At 46.6% G+C, this 23,314-nt stretch overlaps 1 pseudogene; it reads left to right on the forward strand.

Moving 5' to 3' along the window:
- Positions 1-23,314, forward strand: part of LOC125546173 — a 62,042-nt pseudogene that overhangs the window by 14,270 nt on the left and 24,458 nt on the right.

Raw genomic sequence — 23,314 nt, forward strand, 5'->3', positions numbered from 1 at the left:
AATGCAAAACTTGGCAAGCACTATGCAAGGCTTATGCATTTGAGCCTGATATGGTTATCACCTTTGATATTCGCCCGGAAGATGATATTGAAGGTAATATAGACATCTGGGTCGATGTGCAAACGCCTCTACCATTTGGTGAGTTTTTCTCAACCATGCATGCATATGTTTATGTCTTTCATACAGTTTATTCAAAAATAGTTGACAACTAATTTGTATTGTCAGCTTATTTCGGTTCAAGCAAACATGTCCGGCGCTTGGTAGACAGGACCTACTACTGCCCCGTGGCTCAACTAAACTGCGAGGAGATAAGTCATTATGTTTCATGGCTTGAGGATCTTAATACTATCAAGACAAATTTTTTTCCTAAACTTAGAAATGTTAGTACTCAAAACGTGCGACCAATGGTGATTGTATTGAACTACGGTCACATCTATAATCAAAAGATGGTAAGATTTTAAATATTTGTCCTTAATTAGTGCATCTTTTGCATACATTATTTTTGAAGCTAAACTTTCATTGCTTAGTATATTAATTACTATACGATGTTGTTCAAAAGGGACTTCCGATGACAGTTGTGCCTTAGTGGATCGAGACAAAAGGTCGCATGTCAATGGTTAGCTTACGACCAAGATTTCCTACATTGCACATGAGTGCATTCAGGATTTCTGAAAGCTAAGAATGCTTAATAGTGAAAGATTGGAGCAAAATTGTTAACGATCGCAGAGAAGTACTAGGGGGCAGTAAGGAGAAGCGCAACCCAAGATTAGGAGACAGATTCATCTGCATGCTCCAGTATGATGAATCAGGAGAGCTATACATGTTCTATGCTATTCTACCTGAGAGGGAGCAGCAGGATCAGTAGCTAGTAGTTCATGCTCTTAATTAGTACTTGTCTCATGTCCGTGTCCTGAACTTCGATGTTGGTGATGATTATGTTGAACTTGATGATATCTTTGCTTCTGTTACAAAGTGAATGTTTCCTCTTTAAGCTAGCTAGCGTTGATGATGATTAGATAGCTAGCGGTAATGACTATGATGATTAAATAGTGGTAATTAGACGACTACGATGATTTTTAGCTAGCTAGAGTTTATTTATTTATTAATATGCGATGATGATGATGATGACGACTACAACTCATTATAACGTAAAACAATCCTAAATTAAATTGATAACACAAATTTAATTGAAAAATACAAAATAAAACAAAAACCCACAACCATTTAGTACCGGTTGGTGTTACCAACCGGTACTAAAGGGCTCCCGGCCCCCGGAGCTGGCTCGTGCCACGTGGTTCCCCTTTAGCACCGGTTCATGCTGAACCGGTACTAAAGGGGGAGGGCCTTTAGTGCCGAAACTTTAGTGCCGGTTCCTGAACCGGCACTAAAGGGCCTTACGAACCGGTGCTATTGCCCGGTTCTGCACTAGTGACCCAGCCCCTCCCATTCTTTGTCTCTTTCCTCCCGCATCTCTCTTTCTCCTCTTTTCTCTCATCATCAGTCATGGGGAGCTCCTGCCCTGAGCTCACTCTTTTCCCTCCTCTCTTTATGGCATGGCCAATACATAGCCTTATAGTGATGCCCCGTAGGCCCTGTAGGATCGGATATCAGGAAAAAAATATTCGAATAGTGTAGTGGCAGGAGGCAGGTGCTTGGGAGAAAAAAATATGATCCAATGCATAAAGATGAAAAAGTTAAAGTGGAGAGTAGGGATGCATGTGTAGTGGGAGTCTACTTTTTATTCTTTGACCGAGGCCCACTAGATGTAGCTTGCGTTGGGAAGAAAAATAATATCAATATAGATGTCTTAAGCTACTTTTTATCATGATGCATCTGTAGCCATATGCCATCATTGTCATGCCCTTACTAACTCTTCCTACCTTGAGTGCTAGCGCGTCACCCGTCGGATGCTGCAAAGGGTCGCGACAACCCATGCAATACGACCTGCTGCCAGGGGCGTGAGACAAGTTCTCTTCATGCACTATAACAGACACTGTAGCTACAGTGCACAAAGGCAGCCGGGGGCCTCGTCTAGCCCTGGCGTCGCCGTTGCTCGAGGCCATGGCCGCACGCCCAGCCGCCCGCGATGTTGTAACCGCGGCTACTGCAACCTTTTTTTTTCGAATTTTCACCAAGGTACTTTCCACCTAAATTGAACCCTTTACGCGTCGCCGCCAGAATGCATTCTGGATGTGATTGCGGACGTGATTCCGAACTTCGTTTAAGAAAATAAAGCGGCGATATTTACCCTCAAAAAAAATATTAAACCCTTTACGTGTTGCGCAAAGGGCGCGAGTATGCCACGTCGGAAGATGCGCACTGTGCAGCACAGCCAATGGGAAGTGATGACACTATTTTGTCGATCAATAATTTTGGCTGGGCGCAGCAAAGGAGGCCACATGCACGCGGCCCAGCCCAGCATTCCATGCTCTCTCCATCCCCATACGCAACCTCTCTCTCTTCCTCACTGTCGCCGCCACTGCTTCCTCTTCACCCCCTGCCTCCTCTCCCCTCCGCGCGCTGGTGCGGATGCTAGCCATACCGTGGCCACACGGAAAATGGCGGCGATGACGAGGGTCGGCCCTTGGCGCATACCCGCGCCCCCGATCTGTGGCAGTGACGGATCTCTCCGTCTCGCGGGGCCAGGCCTCCCGTCTGCGCCGCGACGCCGCCGGCATGGAGGCCCGGGCTCGGGCAGCCTCCGCAGTGTTGGGTGCGCCGGCGAGGTGTCTTCTGCAGCGGCTGGCGGGCGTGTCAGTTCACTACTCATCTCGTCCATCTCCAAGCCTCCAATATGGTAAGTCCTCAATTCCTCTTCCTTAGTTCCTCACATTGTCAATCTTTCGTGGTTTGATTGAGTTTCAAAAAGGAAAAGTCTTGTTTTGATTGAGGTTCAAAATGAAGTAGAAAAAGCTTGGTTCAGTTTTGGTTGTCATGGATCCTTACCTGTATTCATGGGCGGATCTAACTTAAATGCATGTTTTTTTACAGTAGCAGACTAGCAAGATATCTTTATTAGGATCAGTGCCTATGAAGTATGCACTATGGATGTTTAAATTTGATTGCCGCTACGTGCTGTAGCATTTACTGAAGTCTGAACTGTTGTTCTTATGTGTTTTGGGTAATTTGGGTGACGAATTTGATGCTTTGGTTAAATGTTTGTGGGTTTCTTGGGGGAAGAAAATAGTGGTAGTTAATGTATTGGCATCGGTCAGCAGTTAGCACTGCTGGTTTATGATCTGCATCGTTAAGGTCTTTAGCTAATTGCTCTGCTATGTGCAATCTTCAAAATCAAAAAAAATGAAGCCTGGAGCATAACAGAGGAAACTAGATAAAAAACAGTAATGCAGGAGCAAAACGGTGCAGCGGATGATGCCAACGTGAATGACGATTAACTTCTCTGACCTTGTGGTAGGCTGGATCTGAATCACATTAATGGGTGACCTTTCTCGTAATCCTTTTCCTGAAAGCATTAAACAATGGCTTAGACTGACATTTTGGTAGTTGTGTAAGCTGAAACATGAAGCTAAGCTGAACAATTTATTGTCCTTTTTTCGCATGAGATCACATTTTGGTAGTTGCAAAGCCTAAACCATAATGCTTTTTGCTGCTTCTGTAGTCTGGAAGTTGTATACTTAAGCTAAGTTTCTTCTGTTTCAATAAAATACAGGTTGGTAGTTGCATAACTTGAACTATGATGCTTTCTTGCTGCTATTGTCGTCTCTAATGGAATTGCGAGATAATTTAGTTAATCTCATTGGTTTGCACTCTAAAAAAAATCATAAGAGCCATTTAGAAGAAGGTAGGGTACTATTATACATTGGTCATGTAATGTACAGATTTAGACAACAGACTAAAAATTTAATTGTGATACTTCAGATTTGCACAGTTTTTTGTTGTTGAAATTTCGTCCACATGAGGTCGTCCTCCTCTCTGGTTTTGCTGATTCCGACGGCATCTGCTCGACCTACAGGTCCTTTTCTCTCTCTCTCACCATGATCTGCACTTCCTGTGAGTTTCCTTTTATTTCGTCTCTCATCATCTCCACATGATTCTTGCATATCGTTGTATTGGCTTGAGTTTGTGGTACCTGCAGTTTATACCGGAACTTAATCATCTGGTCAGGATTCCATGCCCTTTTCTCTTGAGCTGATTTACTGCTTAATATCTGATGGGTAGTGCATTCTTTTGTTTGAAAATTATATTGTTTTGTCACCCCATTGGCAATTCAGTACCAATAACAGGAATTTACTTTGCAGGATATCTGTGACATTTGTTCGTATTGGGGTGTCAATGCTGGCGACGAAAAGATTATTAATGCTCTTATTGGGGTTTCAGTGTTGCAAGCTGCTCATGAGAAATATAACTTGAAGGTCCTCTGTAGTGCTACTTTTTTTTTACTGATTTTGGTTTTAATTAAGAACAACAGGTAGTGATTCCATGCTTGCTTGACCTCATGTGCTTCCTTGGACTTGATATATCCTGTTTTAACTGTGAGGGTAATTAGTCGCATTATATATCACAAGGAATTCTACTAACCATGTAAAAGGCTTAATGACAATTGAGTACAGATCTATCTGAATTTTTTTGGACACTGAAGCAGTTTCTAAGGTTACACCTTCACCATTATCAGTCATATCAAAGACAGGTTTCTTGACAACTAGATACTTTAGCTTTTATAGATTTTATCATGGTCTCAGTGAACTTTAATAATTATATCTTTTAATCATGGGTAATTTTGTCCTTTTTTCATCTGCTTGGCTGAAAATCATTTTTGTAGTTGTGTAAACTGCTTGATTTTACCCCTTTCTTGCGAAAAATGGTTTGCTTGCAGAATCTGCCCATTATTAAGATAATGTCTTATGTTGATAGGTAAGTTCAAAATTGGGTAGAGATATATCATTGCTACCTTTCCCTCCTTGTACACCTCCTTTGATTTTGCATCCTGTTATAATTTTTGGTTAAATTTTGTAGCATGTTGACTTAATACAGTACAAGACATACTTACCTAAAATTTGATACACATGAGCTAATCGTGTGACCTTTTCCCTAACATTTTGACAGAGAAGAGCTAATTCTTTAACACGATCTACGATTTCTGCTTCAACGCTCAACTTATCAAGTCAACAAATGTTCACTTTCAGGTATATGTCTATCCAATGTCGCGCCTATGTTCCCCTCTTCCAAAAGTTTGTTTGATCGTGCCCACGCCATGGCCGCCATGCTCCTTTTTGCTCTGCCTGTCAACCAGATCGGCCGATGAGGCGGATGCCTGGAGGCGGTGGACCATGGAGGAAAGGAGGCCATCCATGGTGCACGCATCCACCACACTCGCTCGTCTTTTCCTCCTCGGCTCTGTGGACGCTGGGTGCTCGGGCATGGCCGCCGCCACGCCCCGCTACTGCTGACCTTCATCAAAAGCGGATAACTGAGGGCTCTTCTGTTATCAAGCTGCTTCTTTTTTGTGCCAACAGTTGCAAGTTAATTTATTAATAGTTGGATACGGGCATATCTCAGATTTTGAGATTGGACAAAATACTGAATAAAATGGTAACTAGAGAAAAACAATTGCTCCTGATACATCATATCTGTATGATATTGTTGCTATAAGTCTCAGGAGGTGCACACACCGAGGCCTGCACACTACACAAACATTAGTCATTTAGCTTTCTTTCTTTGAAGTGCTATTTCTCTGTTTCTTTCCTAATAGTGGAACAAAATTACCGTTTCTTGGGCGTCATGTCACAAGCAGGACGTCAGGCTGCCCATTTTAGTGCACCATGCCACAAGTTCCAGAAAATTATTTTGTCTCCTAATTAATGATTTTGCGACTACTTTCATTTAACAAGGCTTATGTGTGCATAAGTTTGTTACTGAATCTGGGAGATGTAGCTAAATATAGAAAAAATGTGCTTCTTTGCATCAGGCAGATGGAACTATTCAGTTTATACTTGTTGTTAAGCTTCTGTGCATTGTGTATGGTGCATTCCTTATTTGGTTTGCACACCACAGAGTAAACTGAAAATAAGCTAACTTGCATTTTGGTTTGCACACCACAGAGTAACTGAGGGCTCTTCTGTTAATCTTCTGTGTACTGTTTATGTGTGCATAAGTTTGTTCTATTTTTTTTATGTGAAAAAATTAGTTCTCGACTTCTATGCCATCTTTCGTTGTTACAGGTATGAAGCCTTGTTTTACTATCCTCGGGATAAACATGTTTCAGATACTAAACAAGGGAACATCCATGCCCTTTTGTGATGTTAACCATGTTAACCATCTTATGCCAGGGCCGACGAGGAAGAGGACCGGCGGAGTGGGGTTCGACAAGGTGGCAGTGGTTACTTTGTATATATCCTGTTGGTTTGTGGTTACGTAATTCCTATAGCTGTAACTTTTGCACAATCATAAGGCCTTTATAGAATGCTAAAAGCTTCAGACCTTTGCATCAACCAAAGCTTACTCTTAGATATTTGGTCTAAGTTAAATTTGCTCCAAGTAGTTAAGGATATTAGGCCTCTACAAGAAAAGTAAGAATCTGAATCCGTAAGTAATTATAACCAATCAAGTGTGATATTCTTGTGTTGCTTAAATTTTCAGTTAAGATATCTTTTTGATATAGATTGCCAGGTTCCGTTCTCACATAAAACTCCCAGTTTTGTGATCAGCATGTACCTGTATATGATGTTTCTGCTAGAAGCTCTGCTTACTTTGATGTACATCTCTTTTTCTGAAGAAGTCACTAACAGTTTGTTTGGCTGAATATCTTATGTCAACTGGATTCCATCTCAATTTCTGTATATCTCTGTCCTGAAAAGGTCAGTGACAAGGTGGTGTGAAGTGAGGTGACGTAGATATGGATGAGGACGTTGGCAGGAAGTAGTTGCAACTCGACGGCCGGAAGCAGCAGCTCGCCCTCTGCTAGGTCTTCACCTACGCCCTTAGTCTACCTTTAGCAGCGGCCAGTTATTATACTCAGCTTCGTTGCTCCCACTCATGTTCCTTGCTCTTTCTTATATAGGTTTCCATCTAATGGCAGCTCTCTCTCCCTTTTCCATCTCTCTGTTTTGTAGATAGCAAAGCAACCTATCATATATACACACTGAAATTGATCTGTTGTAAGCTTATTCAGATTTTATTTATTTCTTATTGATTCATCAAGGAAGGGTTGTAATGAATATTTTATATGACTACATCCAAGAGAGCAGGAAATCGTGATGTTATACCATATGCCCATGTTGATGTACATGAGTGAGACTGATGATCAAACATGACAGTCCAATGTGCTGACATAAGATAAGTGCGCACAGTCCCGTCCCAGGAGGCGCCACCAGGTGGCGCCGCAGCCTCTAGTTGTATTCATTTGTTGCCTATAGGCTTGGCAACCTAATACAAGATAGGGTTCAAGTGAACCAGAAGTACAGGGGGCACATGAAGGAGAAATAAAGCAAAAACAACACAAAGACAACACATGGCGAGGAGGGACACAACACAACAAGGGGCACCACGGGGCGCTCGAACTGCAGCTAGCGGCGAGGCGAGATTAAACCATGACGCTGCACCATCGACGCAATCGAAAAGCACCGGGCAACCAAGACTGCACAACGCCGCGACACCACCTGTGTCATGGGATACATTCGAACAGTCACACCAGGCCAAGACGACGCCACAGCAGCTGTGCGCCACCGGCGTAGTTGAAGGGCATCACCAAGCATAGAACTCCACAAAACACACCCAAAACATCACACAAGGGGCACCACGGGTGCTCGAACTGCAGCGGCGAGCCAAGACTAAACCATGACACTACACCGTCGACGCAATCGAAAAGCACCGGGCAACCAAGACTGCACAACGCCGCGACACCACTTGTGTCATGGGGTACATTCGAACAGTCACACTGGGCCTAGACGACACCACGTCACCTGTGTGCCACCGGTGTAGTCGAAGGGCATCACCAAGCATAGAACTCCACAGAACACACCCAAAACATCACAATACCGAGGGATGAAGACAGTGCCATCAAGATGAAAACGACGGGAAGCGCCAAAGCTGTCTCGGCCAGCAGCATCTGGCCGACCATGGATTTCTCCCCAAACCCGGGTCACAACCTCCCCTCGATAGGACGCAGAGCAACCGCCCAAAGTGCCGGGCAGCGCTGCAATGGACGGCCCCAGATCCAGGTGAATCCAACCGGCAGCGACGCCGACAGGCACCCTTGACGCAGGCACCCTTTTTTTGTTGGGAAGGGATGATCAGGGGTGTTGGAGGGTCGGCCGCCCCTCCCCTGCTCTTGCAACGGCGACCTGCCCGTACGGTTTGCTGCCCTGCCCGTGTTTCCTCAGAGACAGCCCTTGCTTTGGTTGCGGTGTTCCTAGCAATAATCAATCGTCTTCTGTTGCTATTGTGGTTGCTGCACAACTGTATGATCGATGATGTGTGGCGATCTTTTCATGATTTTTCCCCATCCAGTCTGCCGCCGCTCAATTGTTCATATATGGATTGGGTGAATTCTAGTTTTATTTTCCTTATTCTCACACAGGGCTATACGTAGACTGTACTTGCTGTATAACAAATGTAACTGTTTCCCCCCCATCGGGTCTACCGCCGTGCGATTGTTCGCATATGGATTGGGTGAATTCTAGTCCTCTCTAGAGCTTTCTGTCAGTGTCAGATAGGATCCTCATGGAATTTGTTGCTAACCTCATATCATCTTATATGTTACTCCCTCCAATCGGAAATAAGTGTCGTGGTTTTAGTACGAATTTGAATTAAAACCATGACACTTGTTTTCGATCACAGGGAGTACATCTTAGGATTATTGTCCATCAGTTCTTCTCGTGAAAGAAACTATTCATCTAGAGATCGGTGGTACATAGCAGTTCTTGTTATATGCATGCCCTCTCACCACAGAATGTAATAAGTTAGACACTTCATATTTCTGAAATTTTGTTTTGTTTATATGCACAGGATAAACAACAAAGATTGTCATATTTATTCGTGAGCCTTTGTGACTAGATATTTCTGTCAGGTGCTTGTACGACCTGTTGCAACATGCAAGTGTTGACGTTTTTTATGTAAATATAAAGGGGACTGATCTGCGCCGGCGTTCCGGCCCAATGATTCGGCCGGTCGCGCGCGGGCCGTTAGATTCAATTACGTTAGCAGTTGTTTCCTTTCCCCACAAAAAACCTCTCCTCTCTTTTTCCTTAAAAAAACCCCTCTGCTCTCCTCTTTTTCTTCCCTATATCTTTCCCTAATAATAAACCAGCGATTGTTTCTGGTCGTCCGTCATCGAGCTTTTTGCAAAAAAGTCCCTACTGTTTTTTATTCAACCCGCGGTCCTCGTCATAAGTCAACTCGAACCGGTACAAAGGAAAAAAATAACCCAGCCCCGCCTCCGCCTCGCGGCGCTCTACCCCGCCCCACCGCGCGCCGTCGGCCGCCCCGCTGGCCGCTTCCTGCCTCCCACCCAGAAACGGCGACAGGCGTCTGCCAAGGGACGGATCTAGGCGTAGGAGGGTCAGAGAGGCGCTCGGAAGGCCAATGAGGCTGGAGGCGCCGGATCTAGAGTTCGGGGTGGCTCCATGGTTGCTCGGTGAGCTCCTGCCAGGAAACATGGCGGGGCGAGATTTAAAGGGAGATAGGAGAGAGAAGGGGAAGGGAGTAGCGACGGAGTCTGCTGCTCACCGACGAGGGCGACATGTGGGGAATATAGACGTTCCGTCCAGTCCGACAGACGAAGGATTAGGGGAGGGGCGGGCTGTGGAGACTTCGGGGTGGCTGGTGGAGATGCTGGCCTTGCCGGAAGGCCGGAGGAGGCGACTGGTGGCGGCTCGACATGTGTAACGCCCTCGATGTGGCTATATCTCCCACATGTCGAAGCACGACTTAGAGGCATAACCGCATTGAAAGCAATGTCGCAAGTGAGGTAATCTTCGCAAACAACCCATGTAATACAATAAGGGAAAAGATACATAGTTGGCTTACAATCGCCACTTCACACAAATACATGAATAAAGCATTACATCAACCAGATACACACAAGGTCCGACTACGGAACCAAAATAAAAGAAGAACCCCAAATGCGACAAGGTCCCCGATCGACCCCAACTGGGCTCCACTGCTGATCAACTAGAACAAAACAACACAAAGGATAAAATCTTCATCGAGCTCCTCCTGAGCTTGGTTGTGTCATCTGCAAGGACTCATCGGCACCTGCAGACTGGTTTGGAAGTATCAGTGAGTCACGGGGACTCAGCAATCTCGCACCCTCGCGATCAAGACTATTTAAGCTTATGGGTAAGGAAAAAGGTATGAGGTGGAGCTGTAGCAAGCGACTAGCATATATGGTGGCTAACACACGCAAATGAGAGCGAGAAGAGAAGGCAAAGTACGGTCGATAAAAGTATGATCAAGAAGTGATCCTAGAACAACCTATGTCAAGCATAACTCCAACACCGTGTTCACTTCCCGGACCCCGCCGAGAAGAGACCATCACGGTTACACACGTGGTTGATGTATTTTAATTAAGGTCAACTTCAGATTTTCTACAACCGGACATTAACAAATTCCCATCTGCCCATAACCGTGGGCACGGCTTTTGAAAGTTCAAATCCCTGCAGGGGTGTCCCAACTTAGCACATGACAAGCTCTCACGGTCAACGAAGGATATTCCTTCTAGCGGGAAGACCCGATCAGACTCGGAATCCCGGTTTCAAGACATTTCGACAATGGTAAAACAAGACCAGCAAAGCCACCCAGATGTGCCGACAAATCCCGATAGGAGCTGCACATATCTCGTTCTCAGGGCACACCGGATGAGCCAGACGTCGGGTGGGCCATCCCAGAGTTGCCCCTGGTAGCTCCGGACATCGCTCGGTTTGGACCAACACTCAGAGGAGCACTGGCCCGGGGGTTTAAAATAAAGATGACCCTTGAGTCTGCAGAACCAAAGGGAAAGAAAAGGCTAGGTGGAGAACTGTCAAGGGGTTCCATTATTACCCAACCGCGTAAGGAACGCAAAATCCGGGAACTTAACACCGATATGACGGAAACTAGGGCGGCAAGAGCGGAACAAAACACCAGGCATAAGAGCGAGCCTTCCACCCTTTACCAAGTATATAGATGCATTAATTAAATAAGAGATATTGTGCTATCCCAACAAAATAACCATGTTCCAAACATGGAACAAGCTTCAATCTTCACCTGCAACTAACAACGCTATAAGAGGGGGCTGAGCAAAGCGGTAACATAGCCAAACAACGGTTTGCTAGGACAAGGTGGGTTAGAGGCTTGGTTCAACAATATGGGAGGCATGACAAGCAAGTGGTAGGTATCGCAGTATAGGCATAGCAAAAGAGCGAGCAACTAGCAAGCAAAGATAGAAGTAATTTCGAGGGTATGGTCATCTTGCTTGAAATCCCGCAAGGAAGAAGAACGAGTCCATGAAGAAGACAAACGGACGTAGTCGAACGAATCCTCACAACATGACGTTATTGGAACCAACCCGAAGAAGCAACACCGGAAAGGAGCAAACAACATAGTAAAACAACCATCACATAAACATGGCAAGATGCACAATCAAGTATGATGCATGTCCGGATTAATGAGGCATGGCATGGCAAATTGCACAAGCAATCCTACAAATTAAGTGGAGCTCAATATGCAACGAGTTGCAACGAGTTGCATATTGACGGAACACCACATCAATTATTTAGTTCACTCCCGGTTAGGTACTCAACAATATTAAATGTTGATTAGCATGGCAAGAGGTGAAGCATAACAAAACTATACCATCTAACAATTTAAATGGGGCCGGATATAACAAATAACGAATCCGGTAAATCCCTATATCCCTTAGTAATTTATTGCAACAACAATCTAAACATTTTAATTGTTGTTATCATGATGCGGATGACATGAACAAGTTTATGAAATTTATTATTAAAAGTTTACAAGAGCATTATTATGAAGCATTTGTCATCGTGGCGGAAACAAAAGGGGTGCCACGGCAACGATAACGAAAACGGTGCCACGACAACGTTCCGGTTCTGGTAACTCAATTGAGATACCGATGCAAAGGAGAAGTGTGCGGATGCGTGCAAAAGATGGTGGGGCGCTCCCGGATTCCGGGTGTCCCACGAGTTGGCGACAAGGAAACGAGTGACAATTTGAACAGGGTGCAAAACACGAGCATGTCAAACATCGCAAACATACGTTCACGGACATCGCCTCGAGGTTATACCTTCGAAACGTGCGTTATCGGAGGGGTTCGAGTTCGATGCGATGTAGGGGAAGTAGACGTTCTCGGGACGTCGAGGGAAGTAGTGGTTCATGTCCGTAGATGTTCGGGGTCACGACATGGAACTTGACATCCACGGGGTCTTCAACGATGGTCGTGGTACATGTTCCGTAGACGTTAGGGCAGCGTAGTGGTACGTGTTCACGGAGTAGGTCGTACACGTCGTCGGTAGATGTTCACTTGACGGCCTTCAACGGCGGTAGTTGTTCTCGTTTCGTCGTGGAAGTAGTTGCACATCTCATAGTGGTACTTGACGATCTCGGAGACGACGAAAGACGAACTTGGCGGTCCCATTACACGGTTCCTCGGAGACGGTAGTTGTACATGACCGTATATGTTCAGGGTCGTCGGGGTACTTGTCGGTCGGGTCTTGACGGTCTCGTTTTGCGACGGTAGTCGTGCATGTTCGTTTTCGGAGAGGTACTCGATGACTCCAACATCTTCGGGCGATGGTAGTTGTACACGGTCCACGAGACGTCGATCGTTCAGGGTCCGACTTGCGGTAGTGGAACTTGGTGCATCCAAGGTCTCCGACGTAGTGGTACACACGTGTAGATGAACTTGACGGGTCGTCGTCATCCTGGTACTTGGCGTTCTCTCGGCCTTGGCAGTGAAGAAACGGAACGCGATGGTCGTGGTACTGGGCGCGGTACAGGACGAAGCAGAGGTTTGACGCTGGTCTTGGCGCGGTTCACGGTCCACGGGCGTTGCTGGAGCTGGACTCCGTGCGAGGCAGAGGAGGGTTCAAGGCGCGGCAGCGAGCCTCCTCGTTCGAAGCAGGGGAAAACAGGGCGACGACATGAGAGGAACCGGACGGAGGCGGCGACGCTGCTGGTGGAGGAGGGCGTGGACGGAGAAGGCACGAAACATGACGGAGACGGCGGGTTCAAGGCGGATGTCGCCGGATCCGGCGAGGAACTTGACCGGAGCGGCGGCCATAGCAGGGGCGGCAGATCAGGGAGCTTGAGGGCGCGGCACGCGAGGAGCGGGCGTGAGGAGCTCTCGCTCCTCTCTGTGTGTGTGCGTGGCGGCGGAAGGAGGATGGAGGGGAGAGAGCGGCGCAAGGGAAGGCAAGCGCGAGGAAGGAGAGAGCGAGAAATCGGGAGATGGGGGATCGGGCACCCTGGCGCTGTCGGTCCCTCTCTCTCTGGCGGCGCGAGAAGGGAGACAGGGAGGAGGGGATCGAGGAAAAGGCTAGCGAGCAGGGGGAACGAGGAGATCGGGCAGGCCTCTTGGGCCAGCTAGGTCAGGCCGCAGGAGTTGGGCCTAGGGACTGGGCCGGCTGGACTAAGCTGAACTCCTCTCTCTCATTCCTCTCTTACTCTTTTCCATATTAAAACAAAACAGAAAAAGAGGGAGAAAAGAAAGAGAAGGTATAAAAATGTGCACGGTCCACGAAAAATAGGAGAGGCAAGATTGGAAGATGTAATTCAAACTCGTTTGAATTTAATTCAAATGGGCTTGAACTAGGGCTTGGTTATAGAAGTGTCCAAAAATGTTCGGATTTTTAGTGGAGCTCCGGAAAATGACGAAAGAGTCTACGGACTAAGTTCGAGGCCAAGGGTTGTGATAACAAAGGCATTGGGATTTATTTGCAAGTGTGTCAACGGTTAATTCCAAAAGAATGGAATATTTACTAATAGCTTCATAATTATTAGGAGGATATGTTATACAGAGAAGTCACTCTTCCCTCGATTTAAATGGATCGAAGATCCACACAATTTATTTAGTTGAGATGCAAAAGATTTATGAGATGATGGCATGATGACATGATGCAATGCATATGATGCAACGAATCAAACAAATCACACGTCGAAACCCGAAAACCCTGGAAAGCATCTGAAGCTCCGGTCTTGGGGCGTTACAACATAGCTGCACTACACGGGAGCGGAGCCAAGAATTTGGTGGCCAGTCCGTGTGGATGCAGATGAGATCCAGCCGTGATGAGGGGGTGGGGTCTCATTTGACCCGCGCCCGATCCACTCTGGGGCGTAGCATCTGAGGACGCACCTCGCAGCGCCGGCTCGCATCGCGACTCTCCGACGTCGGGTCGCCGGCCAGCTGACATTGCTTTGCGGCCGTCGGAAGCAACGGGCCGGCCTGCATGAGGAAAGGAAACGGGAGACAGACAGTTGTCACGGCCGCCGTGTGCAAGTCAGCTAGCCCATTGGCGGCGTTGCCGAAGCCCGCGTTGACGGCCACCAGCGCCTCCCCGCCCCCCTCAGCCGATGCCGCCAACAACCCAGGAACAACCCACCGACGCCACCACAGGTCATAGCGGTGCGCGACTCCAAAGCAACTGTCCCTGCCTTCCCTCCTCAGCTACCAGCCTACCAACACTACTCTAGCACCGCTGCAACGCCGCTCTTGCTCCTGGGTTGTGATGATGGAGCGAGGCAGCCGATGTGCCGGACTCTACAGGCAGGGGAAAAGCAGAGATGTGGTGTTCCGCTGTGTGGTGTGGTGCCGAGAGAGATACAGATGGGGCAGAGATGTGGTGCTGGGGAGATAACGTGTACGACTTTGTCAGCGGAGAGTTGATCAACTGGGGATGGACGTGTATGTATGACGCGTGGAGCCACCAGCACAGCAAGACTGGTTTCTTCTAGCAATCTCTTTTTGTGGATACTTCTAGCAATCGGCCTCTCGAAAAAAGTTTGGGTGATAACGTGTGCACGCATGTCGACAGATAAATGTTTTCCTGTTTTTAGTTACAGTTGATTTAGTTTGGATCCTGCACAGACAGAAAATATCCCCAATTCCATCATGCATGCGTGCACGCATGTACTTGTTCTCCGACATTCACACGTTGCCCGATTTGGTGCTAAATATTTTCGTTATTAGGTTGGATACTTATGTTTGTCTCCCTCACAAATTCATACTGACGGAATATCTGGATACGAAAATACGAAGATAACGAAATATTTATATATAGCATACACGTCGAACGAAAATAAATTCTAAAATTTTGTAGCAATAAATATCAATTTGAACTTCAAGCCAAAATACATGATTCTAATGCTTATGTGCAGTGTAATTAACAAAAAAATTGAGTTTATGATGCAAAATCTAATCAATTTATTTCTTAATTAACACATTCTAGAAAACTCTCACGAGGGCAAAATAATGCGCATGAGAAAAAGCAAAGTTATGCAAATATGCAGTCAAAGCAAAAGAAAGCTAGAATAGACCGAATTATGTCTACCTATGAATTGAGACGCAGCAGACTAGGCAAAGACTTAGTCCTACATATATCACAACAAAATAGCAACTTAAAACATCTATATGACAAGGACTTCACGGTCAGCACACATGATAGAAGCATACATGTTTTGACGTTAAACATATACCGCGTTTTTGTTGTCTGATGATGTCACTAAATCAAAATAAGTACTATGTGTGCGATATTTTTATTATCGGTATGGTAATCTAAAGATAGAGTTGTTCACCCGATTAGTTAACTAGGATTCATGTCCCATGTTCCGAACTAACGCCCCAAAGAATCCTATTGTCAATTGAACTATCATTTTTATCATCATCAAACTTATCCTTTACCTTGTCAGCCTAATTGGGACAATTGGCATTTGCTTCGCAACGAAGCAAGTCAACTTATTTTTCTCCCGTTGCAACGCACGGACATGTTTACTAGTATATTATAAAATAAACAAGAAAACCCTCTCTCTTTCTCTCTCGCTTCGACCGCTCTCCTCCTCCTCCACCGCCGCCGCCGCAGCGCCGTGCGCACGCAGTTCCTACCGGATTCCAGCGAAGATCTTCCTCCTCTCCTCTCGGTAAGCCCTAATCTGCTCCATCTTCTTCGTCTGCACCGTGAAATTTTGAATCCACATCCTTCCCCGAGCTGAGCAACCCGTCGCCAAAACCCTACGTACCCGCCTGACCTAGCTCCGAGTCTGATGACGAGAGAGACGGTGATCTTGAGAGCCCCTGCTGCTCTTGTCTAGTGTAGGCTATCGTGATGCATCCGCCCCTCCCCTGCTCTTGCATCTGCGTTTGCTGCGATGGCTCCAACCCCCTGCCGGTGTTTCCTCAAAAACAGCCCTGCTGCTTTGGTTGCGGTGCCCTGTGTTCCTGCTAATAATTAATCGTCTCCTGTTGCTATTGTGGTTTGCACAACTGTATGATCGATGATGTGTAGTGTGGCAATCTTTTCATGATTGTCCTCTGCCGCCGCTCAATTATTCGCTTATGGATTGGGTGAATTTGAGTTTTTTTCTTGTTCACACACAATGCTCCATAAACTGTATTGTTGTATAACAAATTTAACTGCCCCCATTCCCCCCCCCCCATCGGATCTACCGCCGCGTAATCGCACATGGATTGGGTGAATTCTACCCCTCTATTGAGCCTTCTGTCAGTGTCCCATAGATAGGAGGAATATATTACATCAGAGGGTTGCCTGGCCTCATGGGATTTGTTGGTAACCTCATCATCCTCTGCTAGATCTTAGGATTATAATTGTTAATCATGAAACTCTTTATCTAGAGATCGATGGAGCATATATCAGGTACACCTGATCGAGTTCTTGTTATATGTATGTATGTCCTCGCCACTGAATCTAATAAGCTAGATACTTCATATTTTTATAATTTTTTGTTTTGATTTATATACATAAATAATAAATGAAATGGTAATAAGTCAATAAACAAGATAAACAGCAAAGATAGTCCAAAATCGTTATGTGTTGTGACTATACATCTCTCTTGATGCTTCTATGACCTTACCTGTTGCAAACGTTAACGTTTTTTGTGTGTAAATAAAGGCTGGACCGCTGGACTTCGGCATCTGCATGCTGTTAATTTTTATTAGTTAGTAAGGATGCATATTCTATTTTCTTTTTGTTAAGATTGATGCTTTGTAGGGTAGTAACTCTGAGGGGTGCTCTAGCTAGCTAGCTTCTGTAACGGTGAGTCTTGTTGGCTGATTTGGCATTCGCCTGACACCGTTGATACCAACTCTACCCCTCCCCTCAACCCAGCATGCCACACCCCTATCGTGCCTTGATTAACATGAAAAAGAATCCAGTACCAATTGCTGCTAGGCTGACGTCCGCGTGGGCTCCCGGGTCAGCCTACCACCAGTAAACCTGTGTTCATGTTGTCAAAGGTTATGTGGAGACGCCATGCTCTCATGGCAAATATCATTCACGTATCACGACCATCCAGCCCATGTAAGCTCTTCTGATTAGGTTCGTTCCATAATAGGCCACCATCGTCTGGATTGGGAACCTCTTTCAAGTGTCCGCAAATTTCTTGGTCATGAATTGTCCTGTCGTGCTCTCAGTATCTAATTGATTGTACTGTTGCTATCCTGACCCCCATGACTCGGATAGCTCTTAAGCTGGTGCCTTAAATCTCTTTTGTGCATTCATTTCTCTTATCCACCTGATTATGCACGATTTACCTTTCATCAGCTGTCTTTGTAAATCTTTACCCGGTACTGAAATTCAGAGCTGTTTCGGTGAATCTTTCCTCGCTACTAAAATTCATAAGCTCACACATAGATTGTTGTTCTTTAAGTTATATAGTGCTAGTGATATAAAATGAAACTAGAAATTTATATTTATCAAAAAACAGCAGTAATATTCTCCTTTAGTGCATCAGTAAGTTTGCGCAGGGTATAATACAATTTGGCGAGTATATATACTGATTTGATTAGGGAAAGTAGAAAAAATGGCAACGTTTGTTGCTACCCTGTGAAAAATTGCACTTGACAGGCATGTTCATAAAATAGAAGCATCACTTGATTGATAATACCATATATTGTGTTTTATTCCTAGCAACTCCCGGGCACCTAACTAGTCTCTTCAATTTACAGAATTGAGTGAACCGTGCATGTATATCATTAATGATTGCTCAAGACTTAACTTTGCAAGCTAGGCTTAGTGTGGCACCTTTTTTCTGTATAAACGAAGTATTTATACAGTAGATTTCTCTTCTTGCTTCTACTGTTTTAATAATGGGCCCTTTCTACGTTCTTCTGTATTGTTCTACAGCCTAAATATATTGTCTAACAATTGTTGATGTTTGTGTCTGTAGCTCATCCAGTATGCATATCTTTGTCAAGAACCCCACCGGCAGGACAATCCGGATCAAGGTCCACTCATCAGACACCTTGTACACCGTCAAGGCAAAGATCCAGCAGCAGTACCACCTCGTCTTTGGTGGGTTGCAGCTAGAAGACAACCGTACATTGGCCGATTATGGCATCGAGCATGACTCTACGATTGACCTCCAGGAAAAGATGCAAATTTTCGTTACTGAGACGCTGTCAGGCAGGACCATTGCCCTCGAGGTCGACAGCCTAGACACTATTAGCAACGTGAAGTCCAAGATCCAGGACATGGAGGGCTTTCCCAAGGGCCAGCAGTGCCTCATCTTCGCCAGCAAACAGCTGGAGGACGACAACCGCACCTTGGCTGACCACAACATCTGGAAGGAGTCCACCCTCCTCCTTGTCCTCCGCCCATGTAGGCCAGGAGAAAGTAGGATGATGCACCTCTTTGTTAGGACCCTTGATGGGAGGACCCTGGACCTTGACGTCAGGAGCTCGGACACCATCAACACTGTCAAGGTGAAGATCTACGAGAAGGATGGCACTCCCCCTATACAGCAGCGCATCATCTTTGCTGGCAAGCAGCTGGAGGATGGCCGCACCCTGGCGGACTACAAGATTGAGAGCGAGTCTACCGTTGATCTGGTGCTCCGCCTTTGTGGTTGCTGAGCTGGATGGCCTGCCATTCAACAACTAGTTTTATTCTGCAGGAGCCTTCCTTCCAGTAGTGGTGCGTTATCAGTAAACTATCATTCTAGTACTGTACGTTAGTATATATATACTATATCCTCCGGTATTGTTCCTTCACAGTAGAAGTGTGGAGTGTTATCATCAAAACTACGTACTAGCAGTATCATTTAGCAGTTTGTTATAGTTTGTTAGTGTGTTAAGTCTGTTTATCCATCTATCATGCCGAACTACTATTAAGAGTCCCTGGATCTGTATTGTCATCAGTTGATTGAGAATAACAGTCTGTATGCAGTTTGACCGACAAATAGCCTCCTTTCTTTACTCATTTATTTCCTTTCTACATACCTAAATATTTGTATCCATGTTTTCGATCATCTATGACATGACAGTCAAAATTTGAAGAACCCACATGAATGTCACTTTGAGCTGGCATTGGGTAAGAGCTGGAATCAAGTTGTCCTCGTCCTTGCCGTTGGAGGAGGAGGACGGCAGCGGGAGGACCGGGACGGGGAGTGGTGGAGGATGAGAAGGAGGCTATGCGCGCACCCTCCTCCACCATCCCCCCACACCCCGGAAGGGGCGTCTTCTGCCCGATGGCCATGTGGTCTTGTGTCCATGGCCGACCGGGGTGGCTCCGGACTCTCGGCATGGCCCGGAAGCTGCGCTCTTTCCGGCTCTTTCGGCTTGCCTGTGCCTTGGTGCCTCCGCGCCCCCACCCTGTTGGTGTCCTTGGTGCTCGTCCATCTCGGTGCATCCTTGATTGTGGTGCACTCCGGGAGCTGCATCCCCCCTTTACGGCTCGCCAACATCCTTGTTGCTCTGGCCCCGTGGACCTAGATCTGTGCTACCCTCTGGATGCGGGCCTCCGGCCATCGTCCAATTCCTCACCGCCCCTCATTCTGCCCAGCCGCCCACTCTTTTGCTCGCACTTCCAGCGGCGCCCGGCGGGCATGGTTCCAACCTATGCCCGACTCCCTCTTATCCGACTCGTGCTCCGACGGCTTGGGACTGCTCGGACTCTGGACAGGGAGAAATCGCTGCATTCTATGCTAGCAACGATGACACTGACGGTGGCCATCCCCTTCTTGGAGGCGTTGTCACGGCCGTTACCCGGTTTTCCGGATCGGACGGCAACGGCGTCTCGGCGCTGTACTCCTTCGTGAAGGCGTTGTCTTGGTTGCTCGCAGTGTCCTCGGGGCTGGATCTGAAGATGTTGGTCGTCGTGTTGTTGGTCTGAACTACTTAGGATGGCGGGTTTAGTTGTGTTTGTTCTCTTGATTGGGTCGAGCATCTCATGTCTCCCTGCTCCAGACACCATGTTCACTCCTCTTGCGTCCGTGTCATGTGTTGTATCTCGCCTTGTACTTGTTCTAACTTCTTCTATCAATGAAATAATATGCAAGCTTTGCGTATTCGTGGAAAAATAAATAGGCCCACTTCAGCCACCATGGAGCATTGGGAGCATAGTCACCTTTATTGCAGACCATGGTGGGTGGGTGGGTGGCGTGGAATTGGGGATTTGGGGGGTAGCGTCTAGGGTTCGAAGGTGGTTTGGCGTTTCGGGGGACGATGGCAGGGTATTTATAGGAGGACGAGAGGCTAGAGGGCCATGGGGTGGCCTAGGCAAGTGGAACGACGCCGGTTTTTAGAGGGGTAGGTAGGGTCTGGGGATAAAGACTATTTTGGTCAAATTTGAACTAAACGAGTAATAGTAGTTTCAGGGGTAAATCTTTGAGTTGTTCTACTTTGTAGGGGAATTGTCTAGTAAACAGTGGGGTAAGTGGCTAGTGGCCAAGAATAGGGTTGCACAAATGGCGCAAGGTGAGGGCAGCGACGGAAAAACTTTCAGGAGTTATAGAGGCTCTGGTCATGCAAGAGGCCAGGAGGCTGTGGTGGGGCTCCACGTAAACATACATCTAATAATGCACGACTGGAAGACGATGATGATCTTGATTCTCGCAGTGCTCTTGCGCCTGACGGAGTTGGGTGGATGTGTCGGACAACGAGTTCTAAAGCTGTAGAACTTCTTCCTCAAGCTTCTTGCAGACCTTGTTGCGACTCCGGAGCTACGTCTCAAGGGTTCCGGTCTCATTACGAAGGCGACCCTGCTCGCTCTTGCTAGGGTTCGTAGGGCCTCACGCGCATCCGGCTTCGTCTTCACACTGGCTTCGAGGTTCAAGATGGTAACGGGGACGAAACCCATCGGGTTTTGCCTTCCCAAATCCATCCCCACGAGAAAATCGTAAACCCGTCCCCGTCCCCATCACCGTGTGCGGGGCTAGTTTTCTACCCGTCCCCTAAACTCATCGGGTTTCGGGAAACCCACGGGGAACCCACGATAAAATCAAAATATTTAAACAAACATAGTGGCGACAAAGAATAACACTTCAACAACAAAACAAGCACATTTCAGCAGCATAACTTGAGTAAATTTCAACAAAAAACAATAGTAGATGGTTCAACAGCTATATAAGTTTTGAAGTAGAACTAATAGTTCACAAATCACTTTAAAGTTGGAATCATCATGGCATCTTTCACATCTCCAAGCCTCCAAACGACCATCTTCAAATCTTCCAATGCCAAATCAAAGTGCCAAGTACTAGGAAAGATCAAAACTCGCTCAAGCTAAAGTTAAACATAAGAAAAATATGCACAAGTCCAAAAACTTTGTCCTTATTCATTGTCAGCATCTATGAGAATCAAATAAGTAGTAGCGAACATCTTATGAAATATTGCAACAAGATAATGATAAACTTTATGATGATATGTAAAGAAAGACACACCTTTATATTTGTTTTTTATCCAATCTTGTGAACACATCAAGGCCTCTAAGATTTCGGGGGTAAGATGACTACGGTGATAAAAAAAAATAATGTAATTTCGCGGGTATTGCCGGGTTTCGGGTTCGGGGACTACCGAAACGGGTGAAAACCCACGAAACGTGTCGGGTTGTATAATGTGCCCAACAACAGCCCCGCGGGGATGAAAAGATACCCATCCCCGTTCCCTAATAGGGTAAAAACCCACGGGGACGCAGGTTTCGGGGCTCCATTGCCATCTTGATTCGAGGTCGTGGATGGTCTCCTTCAGAACACTAGCTTCCTCCCCAGCAGCACGCACGACGTCTTTGGCCTCGTCACTCACATGGTGGGCATCCTCGAAAGTCTGTCGGAGCTGTGCCGCTTTCTCGGGGGCTGCAAGGCAGCCCAAAACCAGAGCTCAATAAAAAAGAAGAATAGCAAAGGGACAATATGGAAAAGGAGGACGGGAACTTACAGATAGAATTAGTGCATGCGCGCTCCAAGCGCTCATTGGCTCACCGCCGAGCCTCAAGCTGTTGACGCAGCTCGGAATTCTCGGCGGTCGGCTTGCGGTTTTGGCATGTCGGCCCCTGCGAAAAGAATGAACGCATATTCAGTAAACAAGGGGCTGATAAAAGCGGAATGCTCGGTTCAACATAAACTAAGCCCGATTCCATCCTGTACCGCACTTAGTCTTGGGGCTACAACTACGGTAAGCACAAATCAAATGACGAAGATAGGAATGACTCACCATGAACCCGGGGTCCACCGACAAGCCAAGCTTCTGGATGGCGGATCAGAAGAGCTTCAACTCCTCGGCAACCCCGCCCATGACGACCCTGGTCTCCTCCGCCACATCGGCCCCAACTCGCTTCCCTTTGGGAAGAGAGACGACAACGACACCATGACTGAATCTGCCACCGCCTTCCTCTTCTTCTTTTGCCTCATATCCAGGCTAGTGGCATCAGGCTTTGAGGCATGGGCGGCAGGATTCAACGGAGGTATAAGGGCAACAATGGCCTCGATCGCAGTCTCCACCGTCGGTACCACCTCAGGCGTCTCCACAGCTCCAGGAGCGCTAGTCCCAACTTCTTTGATGCCAACAGCGACAACTTTCTTGGCTATGGGAGGCGCATGATCCTAAACCCCCACCTTGATGACAACAAGCAGGTTTGGAACATGTACCCCTGGCACAACCATGTCGGCGGTCTTCGGAATGGCAAGAGAAGATAAAGTAGTTCAACACCACTAAATAAGCAAAACTAAGATAGTATCCTACCACGTACAAGTAACAAAGGAAAACAGAGTCTTGGCGGCCTCCAGCGAAGGCTCCTGCTCATGTCGCGCGGCCTCTGGCATGCCGGACATCAGGTGCAACGACCTGGGCTGTGCCCATCTATGTGTGTGTGTGAGTGGCCTGCTGGACCGGCCCATAGTGGCTTGTAATAACATA

Source organism: Triticum urartu, chromosome 3 (genome assembly GCF_003073215.2).
Source record: "Triticum urartu cultivar G1812 chromosome 3, Tu2.1, whole genome shotgun sequence".
Lineage (NCBI taxonomy): Eukaryota > Viridiplantae > Streptophyta > Magnoliopsida > Poales > Poaceae > Triticum > Triticum urartu.